Source organism: Crinia signifera, chromosome 1 (genome assembly GCF_055691185.1).
Source record: "Crinia signifera chromosome 1, ASM5569118v1, whole genome shotgun sequence".
Classification (NCBI taxonomy): Eukaryota; Metazoa; Chordata; class Amphibia; order Anura; family Myobatrachidae; genus Crinia; species Crinia signifera.
In genome coordinates this window covers 472407137-472419910 of record NC_139217.1, presented here as the reverse complement: position 1 = coordinate 472419910, position 12774 = coordinate 472407137, and the positions used below count along the sequence as shown (strand labels likewise).

Sequence of the window (12774 nt, the reverse complement as noted above, 5' to 3'; positions counted from 1 at the left end):
ACCATAGCCATGTCAGTGTTTTGCATGTGCCATTTAATCGTGGGGTTTTTCGTGAATGGGGGGAGGGGGGGAGGAGGGAGGGAGGTGCATACCTCCTAACATGACCCTCTCCAGGAGGGACACATTGCTCTGTTTCTGGACTTTCTTCTTAATTTATGGTTTACCATCACCTGTGCTTAAACACCTTTCTTATCAATTACCCTGTTTAAAACAGGTGATGACAATCATAAATTAAGATGGAAGTCCAGAAACAGAGCATTCTGTCCCTCCTGGAGAGGGTCATGTTGGGAGGTATGGCGGTGTAGGGCGCTCACCTGGTGTGTCTGGTGAGTAGTTGTGTCTTTGCTGTGTAACATGGAGAGGCAGAGGGTGTCTGGCACTGTGGGCTCACTGGGCTGGTTCTCTGTCATGTGAGTCAGCCCAGTACTCAATCCCTGGGAGAGGTGAAACGTCGGGACTGAGTAGGTGGTTTCTTCTTCCTCAGTTGGTCTATTTGGGCCTCTGCGGGGGAGACTCACCGAAAAAGCCCGGTGGAGTATCCATTCCCATGCCGGGGGTCGGAAAGGGCCCACTGGTTGAGCGGAGAAACACTTGGTCGGACGCTGACTGGCTGGCTGCTTGGAGTCCGAGGCTGCACTGTGCCCCCGGGGAAACTCGGGGGTTCCGAACATGCACGGGTGATCCCAAAATCACCATGCACTAGTAAGCACTAGCACTGCGCACTTCCCTCTAGGTTAGCGCTGCACGTCCTTACCTCGTCCTTTTGGATGGGGTAGGACAATTTTTCACACCCCCACCCCAGCCTTCTGGCTGGGGTCCTCTTTATTATTTATTTCTCTTCTTCTTCACGTTCGTGCACTTTTCACGTTTTCTGTAGTGTGTCACGTTTTTTTTGGGTTGTGTGGTCCACCCTTACGGGCCTTCCATTTCCCCAACGTGCCAAAGCTCTCGCCTTTTGGGGAGAGCTGCGGTCCCGCCGAGGACGACCCCGAGCCGCAAGGCGGAGGGAAGTCCACTGAGGGTCTCACCAAACCTTCGGGTGCGGAGGACCCACCGTCCTAACCCTTCCGGGGGTTGAGGAATGAGGGTCTCTCTAAGCTTCGGCGAAGAGGACCCACCGTTCCCTATTTTCCCCTCTTCGGCCTTATGGTTGAGAGGGGTTAGGGGAAAAACGGGGCCCGTCTCCTTCGGGAGATAAGCCCACTTCGAACGCACGGCCCCCTTTGCACGTGTTTAGGCACAGCACTGGTGGTAGGGAGCACACCTCGGGCTCCTGAGTTTTTTCAAACTCATGTGAGTCAGAGGCTCCACCCAGCGTTAGAGCTCCAGACATACTTTGAGTGACAGATGTAGCCAAATATATAAGAGATACAGGTAGGGGCATATTTACCAAAAGGATTGTTCAGGAAATTGAGAGTACAGCTGTTTTGGGGCTCTCTATGGGGGATACTATATTGTGATATTGTGCAAGTTCTCAGGTCCCCCTCCGCCAGCCCGGTGGCCACATTAGGATTGCCGGGTCCATGTATATAGCTGCTGTATATAGCTATATATAATATATATATATATATGCGTGTGTGTCTGCAGCCCTTGTTCAATTTAGTTTGCTCAATGAAGCGAGTTCTGAGTGTGCGGCTCAGGCCGCGTTCCCCGTCTCAATGTTTTGTTCGTATAATTGATTTTGTGGACAAAACAAGCTCCTGACAAATAGCGACTAATAGATGTGATGTGGAAACATTGGCGTTCGGCAGAACTCCCCCGGATGGAATGTCTAATAAAGTCAATCTGGAAAATGCAGATTTGCTTTCTCGTCTCCTCGCTGCCTGGGGGGAATCGCGAGGCGGCGGAGGAGGGTCAGGCGCAGAAGCTGCCGAAGGCCTCGCTGCTCTCACCGCCTCCAGGCTCAGGGCTCAGCGTGTGACAATCGATATCTGCCGCCTGTCTGATCTGCGCACGGGGCCACCTGCAGAGAGGATCTAACCCTGCCTCGTTATACAGAGGGCTCCTGCGCAATTCCTCCGCCAGACAATGCACGGACTGACGCCTCTACTTCTGTTCCTGTGGGGGGGCTCTCGCTGTTCCTTCTGTTTCATGAATTTTGTCCTTTACAGTTAACCCCTTGGCCAAGCGTCAGATGTACAGTACATCGCCTGAGTGACAGCTGTCCTGCGTCAGCGGGAACAGCACATGGCAGCAATCCTGAGACTCTGCTAGGCCCCACTCCCTGCGCGGCCACAGCCAACAGCTTAAGGCCCCCATACATCAGAAAGATATTGTACTCAATCATACAATCTCAACTGGTTGTATGACGGATTGTATGACATTGTGAGTACATTGTATGTCCAAAAACCACCAAAGACTGCCGGGGAGTTGAAGGGAAAGTTGGACACAATCGTGATTGTAAGACCGGTCTTTCTGATGTATGGCCACCTTTACTGGCTTATGGTAATGTGAGTATCCGCCTTTATATAGTAAGTGGCCCAGCGACAGACAGAGCGGCGATCCCCAGCTGCATTGGGACACCACGCGATGTGGCGCATGTGCATGAACCGATTTCTGGCAGATCCTTGCGCACTGTCACCAGATACGTAGCACGGTCCCTGGCTGGGGAGCTGCGATCACACTCCGTGTCTCTCTCTGCTGGTACCACAGTAAAGTTCTGTCTGTGTCTCTGGCGCATCCCCCTGCGCAGCCCGAGCTGAACCGATCTTCCCCGGGAGGAATCCCAGCTGCCTCTCACTCCAGATTATTCTCTTTCATCTTGTCGGATGCTTGGGGGAGCGATATATTAATAGACAGAGAGCGTATCTCTGTTACAGGGCTTAGAGGGCAGTGCGTAGATCAGTGTCTGTATACTGGCGATACTGTGTTGTTGGGAGTATATGGGGACAGTTAAAGCCGCTGCTGCAGATGTCTCTGTATCTGCGCTTTGTATGTGCGCTCTGTAACTGCGCTCTGTATGTGCGCTCCCTCTGTATGTGCGCTCCCTCTGTATGTGCGATCTGTATGTGCGCTCCCTCTGTATGTGCGCTCCCTCTGTATGTGCGATCTGTATGTGCGCTCCCTCTGTATGTGCGCTCCCTCTGTATGTGCGCTCCCTCTGTATGTGCGATCTGTATGTGCACTCCCTCTGTATGTGCGCTCCCTCTGTATGTGCGATCTGTATGTGCGCTCCCTCTGTATTTGCGCTCCCTCTGTATGTGCGATCTGTATGTGCGCTCCCTCTGTATGTGCGCTCCCTCTGTATGTGCGATCTGTATGTGCGCTCCCTCTGTATGTGCGCTCCCTCTGTATGTGCGATCTGTATGTGCGCTCCCTCTGTATGTGCGCTCCCTCTGTAACTGCGCTCTGTATGTGCGCTCCCTCTGTATGTGCGATCTGTATGTGCGCTCCCTCTGTATGTGCGCTCCCTCTGTATGTGCGATCTGTATGTGCGCTCCCTCTGTATGTGCGATCTGTATGTGCGCTCCCTCTGTATGTGCGCTCCCTCTGTATGTGCGATCTGTATGTGCGCTCCCTCTGTATGTGCGCTCCCTCTGTATGTGCGATCTGTATGTGCGCTACCTCTGTATGTGCGCTCTGTATCTCCACTTGCTCTGTAACTGCGCTCTGTATTTGTGCTCCCTCTATATGTGCACTCCCTCCATCTGCGCTCTGTGTATCTGCACTTTGTATCTGTGCTCTGTGTATCTGCGCTCTGTATCTGCGCTCTGTGTATCTGCGCTCTGTGTATCTGCGCTCTGTATCTGTGCTCTGTGTATCTGCGCTCTGTATCTGCGCTCTGTGTATTTGCGCTCTGTGTCTGCGCTCTGTGTATCTGCGCTCTGTATCTGTGCTCTGTGTATCTGCACTCTGTATGTGCGCTCTGTGTATCTGCGCTCTGTATGTGCGCTCTGTATGTGCGTTCTGTGTATCTGTGCTCTGTATCTGTGCTCTGTGTATCTGCGCTCTGTATCTGCGCTCTGTGTATCTGCGCTCTGTATGTGCGCTCTGTATGTGCACTCTGTGTATGTGCGCTCTGTGTATGTGCGCTCTGTATCTGTGCATCTGCGCTCTGTATCTGCGCTCTGTGTATCTGCACTCTGTATCTGCGCTCTGTATCTGTGCTCTGTGTATCTGCGCTCTGTGTATATGCGCTCTATATGTGCGCTCTGTAACTGCGCTCTGTATGTGCGCTCCCTCTGTATGTGCAATCTGTATGTGCGCTATGTATCTGCGCTCTGTGTATCTGCGCTCTGTATATGCGCTCTGTAACTGCGCTCTGTATGTGCGCTCCCTCTGTATGTGCGCTCCCTCTGTATGTGCGATCTGTATGTGCGCTCCCTCTGTATGTGCGCTCCCTCTGTATGTGCGCTCTGTATTTCCACTTGCTCTGTAACTGCGCTCTGTATTTGTGCTCCCTCTATATGTGCACTCCCTCCATCTGCGCTCTGTGTATCTGCGCTCTGTGTATCTGCGCTCTGTGTATCTGCGCTCTGTGTATCTGCGCTCTGTATCTGCGCTCTGTATGTGCGCTCTCTCTGTATTTGCACTCTGTATCTGCGCTCTGTGATCTGTGTATCTGCGCTCTGTATCTGCGCTCTGTGTATGTGCGCTCTGTGTATGTGCGCTCTGTGTATCTGCGCTCTGTGTATCTGCGCTCTGTATCTGTGCTCTGTGTATCTGCGCTCTGTATCTGCGCCCTGTATCTGCGCTTTTTATCTGCGCTCTGTGTATCTGCACTCTGTGTATCTGCGGTCTTTATCTGCGCTCTGTGTATCTACGCTCTGTCTATCTGCGCTCTGTATGTGCACTCTGTAACTGCGCTCCCTCTGTATGTGCGCTCCCTCTGTATGTGCACTCCCTCTGTATGTGCGATCTGTATGTGCGCTCCCTCTGTATGTGCGCTCCCTCTGTATGTGCGCTCCCTCTGTATGTGCGCTCCCTCTGTATGTGCGATCTGTATGTTCGCTCCCTCTGTATGTGCACTCCCTCTGTATGTGCGATCTGTATGTGCGCTCCCTCTGTATGTGCGCTCCCTCTGTATGTGCGATCTGTATGTGCGCTCCCTCTGTATTTGCGCTCCCTCTGTATGTGCGATCTGTATGTGCGCTCCCTCTTTATGTGCGCTCAATCTGTATGTGCGATCTGTATGTGCGCTCCCTCTGTATGTGCGCTCCCTCTGTATGTGCGCTCTGTATCTCCACTTGCTCTGTAACTGCGCTCTGTATTTGTGCTCCCTCTATATGTGCACTCCCTCCATCTGCACTCTGTGTATCTGCACTCTGTATCTGCGCTCTGTGTATCTGCGCTCTGTATGTGCGCTCTGTATGTGTGCTCTGTAACTGCGCTCTGTATGTGCGCTCTGTAACTGCGCTCTGTATGTGCGCTTCCTCTGTATGTGCGATCTGTATCTGCGCTCTGTGTATCTGCGCTCTGTATGTGCGCTCTGTAACTGCGCTCTGTAACTGCGCTCTGTATGTGCGATCTGTATGTGCGCTCCCTCTGTATGTGCGATCTGTATGTGCGCTCCCTCTGTATGTGCGCTCCCTCTGTATGTGCGATCTGTATGTGCGCTCCCTCTGTATGTGCGATCTGTATGTGCGCTCCCTCTGTATGTGCGATCTGTATGTGCGCTCCCTCTGTATGTGCGCTCCCTCTGTATGTGCGATCTGTATGTGCGCTCCCTCTGTATGTGCGATCTGTATGTGCGCTCCCTCTGTATGTGCGCTCCCTCTGTATGTGCGATCTGTATGTGCGCTCCCTCTGTATGTGCGATCTGTATGTGCGCTCCCTCTGTATGTGCGCTCCCTCTGTATGTGCGATCTGTATGTGCGCTCCCTCTGTATGTGCGCTCCCTCTGTATGTGCGCTCTGTATCTCCACTTGCTCTGTAACTGCGCTCTGTATTTGTGCTCCCTCTATATGTGCACTCCCTCCATCTGCGCTCTGTGTATCTGCGCTCTGTGTATCTGCGCTATGTATCTGCGCTCTGTATCTGCGCTCTGTATGTGCGCTCTGTATGTGCGCTCTCTCTGTATTTGCACTCTGTATCTGCGCTCTGTGATCTGTGTATGTGCGCTCTGTGTATGTGCGCTCTGTGTATCTGCGCTCTGTATCTGTGCTCTGTGTATCTGCGCTCTGTATCTGCGCCCTGTATCTGCGCTCTGTGTATCTGCACTCTGTGTATCTGCGGTCTTTATCTGCGCTCTGTGTATCTACGCTCTGTCTATCTGCGCTCTGTATGTGCACTCTGTAACTGCGCTCCCTCTGTATGTGCGCTCCCTCTGTATGTGCACTCCCTCTGTATGTGCGATCTGTATGTGCGCTCCCTCTGTATGTGCGCTCCCTCTGTATGTGCGCTCCCTCTGTATGTGCGCTCCCTCTGTATGTGCGATCTGTATGTTCGCTCCCTCTGTATGTGCACTCCCTCTGTATGTGCGATCTGTATGTGCGCTCCCTCTGTATGTGCGCTCCCTCTGTATGTGCGATCTGTATGTGCGCTCCCTCTGTATGTGCGCTCCCTCTGTATGTGCGCTCCCTCTGTATGTGCGATCTGTATGTGCGCTCCATCTTTATGTGCGCTCAATCTGTATGTGCGATCTGTATGTGCGCTCCCTCTGTATGTGCGCTCCCTCTGTATGTGCGCTCTGTATCTCCACTTGCTCTGTAACTGCGCTCTGTATTTGTGCTCCCTCTATATGTGCACTCCCTCCATCTGCGCTCTGTGTATCTGCGCTCTGTGTATCTGCACTCTGTATATCTGCGCTCTGTATGTGCGCTCTGTATGTGCGCTCTGTATCTCCACTTGCTCTGTAACTGCGCTCTGTATTTGTGCTCCCTCTATATGTGCACTCCCTCCATCTGCACTCTGTGTATCTGCACTCTGTATCTGCGCTCTGTGTATCTGCGCTCTGTATGTGCGCTCTGTATGTGTGCTCTGTAACTGCGCTCTGTATGTGCGCTCTGTAACTGCGCTCTGTATGTGCGCTTCCTCTGTATGTGCGATCTGTATCTGCGCTCTGTGTATCTGCGCTCTGTATGTGCGCTCTGTAACTGCGCTCTGTAACTGCGCTCTGTATGTGCGATCTGTATGTGCGCTCCCTCTGTATGTGCGATCTGTATGTGCGCTCCCTCTGTATGTGCGCTCCCTCTGTATGTGCGATCTGTATGTGCGCTCCCTCTGTATGTGCGATCTGTATGTGCGCTCCCTCTGTATGTGCGATCTGTATGTGCGCTCCCTCTGTATGTGCGCTCCCTCTGTATGTGCGATCTGTATGTGCGCTCCCTCTGTATGTGCGATCTGTATGTGCGCTCCCTCTGTATGTGCGCTCCCTCTGTATGTGCGATCTGTATGTGCGCTCCCTCTGTATGTGCGATCTGTATGTGCGCTCCCTCTGTATGTGCGCTCCCTCTGTATGTGCGCTCCCTCTGTATGTGCGATCTGTATGTGCGCTCCCTCTGTATGTGCGCTCCCTCTGTATGTGCGATCTGTATGTGCGCTCCCTCTGTATGTGCGCTCCCTCTGTATGTGCGCTCTGTATCTCCACTTGCTCTGTAACTGCGCTCTGTATTTGTGCTCCCTCTATATGTGCACTCCCTCCATCTGCGCTCTGTGTATCTGCGCTCTGTATGTGCGTCCCAAGCAGGCAGCAGGCTGAGGTCCGCCCAGCATGTCTATGGGCCCGTCCCAAGCAGGCAGCAGGCCGAGGTCCGCCCAGCATGTCTATGGGCCCGTCCCAAGCAGGCAGCAGGCGGAGGTCCGCCCAGCATGTCTATGGGCCCGTCCCAAGCAGGCAGCAGGTGGAGGTCCGCCCAGCATGTCTATGGGCCCGTCCCAAGCAGGCAGCAGGCTGAGGTCCGCCCAGCATGTCTATGGGCCCGTACCAAGCAGGCAGCAGGCTGAGGTCTGCCCAGCATGTCTATGGGCCCGTCCCAAGCAGGCAGCAGGCTGAGGTCCGCCCAGCATGTCTATGGGCCCGTCCCAAGCAGGCAGCAGGCGGAGGTCCGCCCAGCATGTCTATGGGCCCGTACCAAGCAGGCAGCAGGCTGAGGTCTGCCCAGCATGTCTATGGGCCCGTCCCAAGCAGGCAGCAGGCTGAGGTCCGCCCAGCATGTCTATGGGCCCGTCCCAAGCAGGTAGCAGGCTGAGGTCCGCCCAGCATGTCTATGGGCCCGTCCCAAGCAGGCAGCAGGCTGAGGTCCGCCCAGCATGTCTATGGGCCCGTCCCAAGCAGGTAGCAGGCTGAGGTCCGCCCAGCATGTCTATGGGCCCGTACCAAGCAGGCAGCAGGCGGAGGTCCGCCCAGCATGTCTATGGGCCCGTACCAAGCAGGCAGCAGGCGGAGGTCCGCCCAGCATGTCTATGGGCCCGTCCCAAGCAGGCAGCAGGCGGAGGTCCGCCCAGCATGTCTATGGGCCCGTCCCAAGCAGGCAGCAGGCGGAGGTCCGCCCAGCATGTCTATGGGCCCGTCCCAAGCAGGCAGCAGGCCGAGGTCCGCCCAGCATGTCTATGGGCCCGTCCCAAGCAGGCAGCAGGCGGAGGTCCGCCCAGCATGTCCATGGGCCCGTCCCAAGCAGGCAGCAGGCGGAGGTCCGCCCAGCATGTCTATGGGCCCGTCCCAAGCAGGCAGCAGGCCGAGGTCCGCCCAGCATGTCTATGGGCCCGTCCCAAGCAGGCAGCAGGCGGAGGTCCGCCCAGCATGTCTATGGGTCCGTCCCAAGCAGGCAGCAGGCTGAGGTCCGCCCAGCATGTCTATGGGCCCGTCCCAAGCAGGCAGCAGGCTGAGGTCCGCCCAGCATGTCTATGGGCCCGTCCCAAGCAGGCAGCAGGCGGAGGTCCGCCCAGCATGTCTATGGGCCCGTCCCAAGCAGGCAGCAGGCTGAGGTCCGCCCAGCATGTCTATGGGCCCGTACCAAGCAGGCAGCAGGCTGAGGTCTGCCCAGCATGTCTATGGGCCCGTCCCAAGCAGGCAGCAGGCTGAGGTCCGCCCAGCATGTCTATGGGCCCGTCCCAAGCAGGCAGCAGGCGGAGGTCCGCCCAGCATGTCTATGGGCCCGTACCAAGCAGGCAGCAGGCTGAGGTCTGCCCAGCATGTCTATGGGCCCGTCCCAAGCAGGCAGCAGGCTGAGGTCCGCCCAGCATGTCTATGGGCCCGTCCCAAGCAGGTAGCAGGCTGAGGTCCGCCCAGCATGTCTATGGGCCCGTCCCAAGCAGGCAGCAGGCTGAGGTCCGCCCAGCATGTCTATGGGCCCGTCCCAAGCAGGTAGCAGGCTGAGGTCCGCCCAGCATGTCTATGGGCCCGTACCAAGCAGGCAGCAGGCGGAGGTCCGCCCAGCATGTCTATGGGCCCGTACCAAGCAGGCAGCAGGCGGAGGTCCGCCCAGCATGTCTATGGGCCCGTCCCAAGCAGGCAGCAGGCGGAGGTCCGCCCAGCATGTCTATGGGCCCGTCCCAAGCAGGCAGCAGGCGGAGGTCCGCCCAGCATGTCTATGGGCCCGTCCCAAGCAGGCAGCAGGCCGAGGTCCGCCCAGCATGTCTATGGGCCCGTCCCAAGCAGGCAGCAGGCGGAGGTCCGCCCAGCATGTCCATGGGCCCGTCCCAAGCAGGCAGCAGGCGGAGGTCCGCCCAGCATGTCTATGGGCCCGTCCCAAGCAGGCAGCAGGCCGAGGTCCGCCCAGCATGTCTATGGGCCCGTCCCAAGCAGGCAGCAGGCGGAGGTCCGCCCAGCATGTCTATGGGTCCGTCCCAAGCAGGCAGCAGGCTGAGGTCCGCCCAGCATGTCTATGGGCCCGTCCCAAGCAGGCAGCAGGCTGAGGTCCGCCCAGCATGTCTATGGGTCCGTCCCAAGCAGGCGGCAGGCTGAGGTCCGCCCAGCATGTCTATGGGCCCGTCCCAAGCAGGCGGCAGGCTGAGGTCCGCCCAGCATGTCTATGGGCCCGTCCCAAGCAGGCAGCAGGCTGAGGTCCGCCCAGCATGTCTATGGGCCCGTCCCAAGCAGGCAGCAGGCTGAGGTCCGCCCAGCATGTCTATGGGCCCGTCCCAAGCAGGCAGCAGGCTGAGGTCCGCCCAGCATGTCTATGGGTCCGTCCCAAGCAGGCAGCAGGCTGAGGTCCGCCCAGCATGTCTATGGGCCCGTCCCAAGCAGGCAGCAGGCTGAGGTCCGCCCAGCATGTCTATGGGTCCGTCCCAAGCAGGCAGCAGGCTGAGGTCCGCCCAGCATGTCTATGGGCCCGTCCCAAGCAGGCAGCAGGCGGAGATCCGCCCAGCATGTCTATGGGCCCGTCCCAAGCAGGCAGCAGGCGGAGGTCCGCCCAGCATGTCTATGGGCGCGTCCTCCACTGGTTTTTGTGGTCACGCCCATGAAATGCTGGGTGGACCCAAGAGACCGCCTCCTGCCTGTCACTCATTTGGCGAATGCCCCGGCGGTCTGTGCAGGTGCAGGAGCGACTATGCGCTTACGACGTCCCTACCTCCAGAGACAGGACCAAATTCACTGCTCATCAAGCAGGTCTGAATCGCCCCATAGTGCTGTACTGTGTGAGAGGCGCTGGAGAACTTTACTAAGATGGCAGTCCTCTGTCACATGGGATGTTGCTACGGGCAACCAATCAGATCCTATCTATTATTAGTATTTCCCGGCTGAATGAGTAGATGGGTATATTTACTGAGACGTGAGCTCTACTGAAGATGGGATGTTGCCATAGCAACCAATCAGATTCTATTTAGATAATATATAGAATCTGTTTGTTGCCCATAGCAACATCCCACCTTCGTAATTTTCCCCAGATGTGTCTAATTGTGAATTCTGCAGACCAGCCCTCGAGCCTCATTCTGCTGCAGGTGTGTTTGGGGGTGCACGGCGGATGCTACATTATACATTAGCATCACGGGGAGGGACCTGGCGCGCAGTTCACAACACTGAAGCTGATGCTGAATCAGGCCCACAGACTCACAGTACTATGGAGGGGTAAGTGTTAATAAATGATGCAGCGTGTGCAGTGTGGGCCCTGGGGCCCACGTGTACCGCGCACACTGCACCTATTATAAATAGAACACTGCATGGCCGCCGCCTACACATGCAGTGATCGGTGACAGTTTGCAGTGCCAGGAACCCCGCAGGTGTTAGAGGGAGGATTGGGGAATAGAATCAGAAACTATTGTATGATATATAAATAATCCTCTTCCAGATGTAAATCTACTGCAGACCCTGAGCACCGCCATAAATAAACCAGCTCTCCCCTCGCAATACAGCGGCTTTCATAGAACGTGTTCCGGGCGGCTCGTCAGGCTACTGAGGTATGGAGGAATGTACTCTGACACATGGAAGCGGCTCGGCAGTCTGCTGCGCTCTGCTTGGCGCACTCGTGTTCCTTCAGCATAACAGATTCCATGCCTGGACAATGGGGGTTATTCTAGCTTTGCGAGTCCACCAAACCCCGCCATGCGAATCGTGGCCTGGCCAATGGGGGTTATTCTAGCTTTGCCAGTCCACCAAACCCCGCCATGCGAATCGTGGCCTGGCCAATGGGGGTTATTCTAGCTTTGCGAGTCCACCAAACCCCGCCATGCGAATCGTGGCCTGGCCAATGGGGGTTATTCTAGCCTTGCAAGTCCACCAAACCCACCCGGCGAATCGTGGCCTGGACAATGGGGGTTATTCTAGCTTTGCGAGTCCACCAAACCCCGCCATGCGAATCGTGGCCTGGCCAATGGGGGTTATTCTAGCCTTGTGAGTCCACCAAACCCCACCATGTGAATCGTGGCCTGGACAATGGGGATTATTCTAGCCTTGCGAGTCCACCAAACTCAACCTTGCGACGCCACCCATTCGAAGCATTTGTTTGCACGCATTGGCTGCAATGGATGTTTAACATAAACAGGCCGCGGGGGAACAACCACATCATTCGCTGGTCGCTGACCATCAAATAATGTGGAAGTCACGCGCATATCTAAGGTCTGCATGCGCAGGCGCAAAACATCGGCCCCAATGCGAACAAAGGGGCCAGTGCGAAAAGACCAGAATAAAGTCCTCTATACACATGTATGCACATCCAGTGCCGCCATCAGGTAGGACAGTAGGGACCCCATTCCCAAGCCTAGACATATAGGGGGGCTCGTCCGGAGATAGTAATCATGCCACTGCCCCTGTCACATGCAGCCCTGTCCTCACTGACACATCCCTCATCTCCTGATATACTCTGTGCTGCTGGGGACCCTGCTCCTCCCACTATATAACTCTCAGTCTGTGGCTTCCTGCTGCCTCCATTCCCCTCACATCATGTCACTGCCCCTGTCACATGTAGCCCTGTACTCACTGACACATCACTCATCTCCTGATATACTCTGTGCTGCTGGGGACCCTGCTCCTCCCACTATATATCTCTCAGTCTGTGGCTTCCTGCTGCCCCATTCCCCTCCTCACATCATGTCACTGCACCTGTCACATGCAGCCCTGTCCTCACTGACACGTCACTCATCTCCTGATATACTCTGTGCTGCTGGGGACCCTGCTCCTCCCACTATATAACTCTCAGTCTGTGGCTTCCTGCTGCCTCCATTCCCCTCACATCATGTCACTGCCCCTGTCACATGCAGCACTGTCCTCACATCACTCATCTCCTTATATACTCTGTGCTGCTGGGGACCGGCTCCTCCCACTATATAACTCTCAGTCTGTGGCTTCCTGCTGCCCCCATTTCCCTCCCCACATCATGTCACTGCCATTGTCACATGCAGCCCTGTCCTCACTGACACATCACACATCTCCTGATATACTCTGTGCTGATGGGGACC

The 12774-nt window shown here is 55.9% G+C and overlaps 1 protein-coding gene across 3 annotated transcripts in view; it reads right to left on the bottom strand.

The window, feature by feature from the left end:
• The window catches only part of PHF24 (PHD finger protein 24), a 146817-nt gene that overhangs the window by 40993 nt on the left and 93050 nt on the right, over window positions 1-12774 (bottom strand). The window lies entirely within an intron of this gene.